General features: G+C 42.1%; 1 pseudogene; it reads right to left on the bottom strand.

Moving 5' to 3' along the window:
* Positions 1-201: 201 nt before the first annotated feature.
* Positions 202-345, bottom strand: LOC129400312 (U2 spliceosomal RNA; annotated as a pseudogene).
* Between the last annotated feature and the right edge of the window lie 670 nt (positions 346-1,015).

Here is a 1,015-nt window from a genome sequence, read left to right as displayed (position 1 = left end):
AAAATTGCTTCTTATTTGAGAACATCCTGGGAAAGCTATAAATCTCTGTTTTATAGAATGTGTGTGGTCAGAATGGGTAGACTTATGCTGGCTGGTGTGGATCCTCAGGAGGACTGACATTCTTACTGGCAAAATAAATAACCCTGTAGGAAATAATATTATTAGAAAATTGGTAGACATAGGAAGGAGTGGGCAGTGGGGAGAAAATTTATCTTTAAATTGTTTAACAGATATTTGCAATTTTATGACAAGACATAATAGGGCTTATTTTTCTTACTTTATAGATACGAACTTAAGGTTGAAATTGTACTACACTTGATCTTAGCCAAAAGGCCGAGAAGCGATATTAAGGTTGAAATTGTATCACTATATCACTCTCATCCCGTTTTTCATCAATTTGCTCGAGTGAGTGCCATAACGTCTTCATTTGTCCCTATTGCATGCTAGTGTAGCCCGATGGCATCTGCTTGCTCTAGGAACATGAAGAGCACATTGTTGTTACTGTATTTGGCATATCAAATGCAACACAGGTAGCTTTCCAGGCTCTGCTGTGTGGGGAAAATAAATAAATAAATAAATAAATAAAAATAAAGAGGTCGCATGACCATGAATGTGGCTGTTCGCTCCAGGAAAAATTGTGTCGTTCTCTTCCAGGAGCTTTGTTTTATAGTCTCTGGACCTTGGCCATTGATGAGATTACATGGCGGGTCGGGGAGGGGGGAAGGGGAGTTGGTGGGTGTGACTGCCAAGCTACTGGAAAACTGGGGATCTGGGTGGAGGAGGCCCAGTCCCAATCCAAGCAGACTTGGAGATCTCAGTCACAGGTCCCGCATACCTGGGTTCCTCTGCTAGTTCCTTCGTGGGTGAGGCTCATCCAGAACCCAGCCACAGCCATGCTCAAGGCCACTCTCCACATGCTCAGACAAGGCTAAAACAGGCTGAAACAGGTAAAGTAATTTTGCAATCATCCTAAATAGGTAAATAAATGGAGAGTCAAAGCTAAAATGCAACCTTT

Source organism: Sorex araneus, chromosome X (assembly GCF_027595985.1).
Source record: "Sorex araneus isolate mSorAra2 chromosome X, mSorAra2.pri, whole genome shotgun sequence".
NCBI classification, from domain to species: domain Eukaryota; kingdom Metazoa; phylum Chordata; class Mammalia; order Eulipotyphla; family Soricidae; genus Sorex; species Sorex araneus.
The sequence above is the reverse complement of the archived record's forward strand: the minus strand, read 5'-3'. Positions and strand labels throughout refer to the sequence as shown.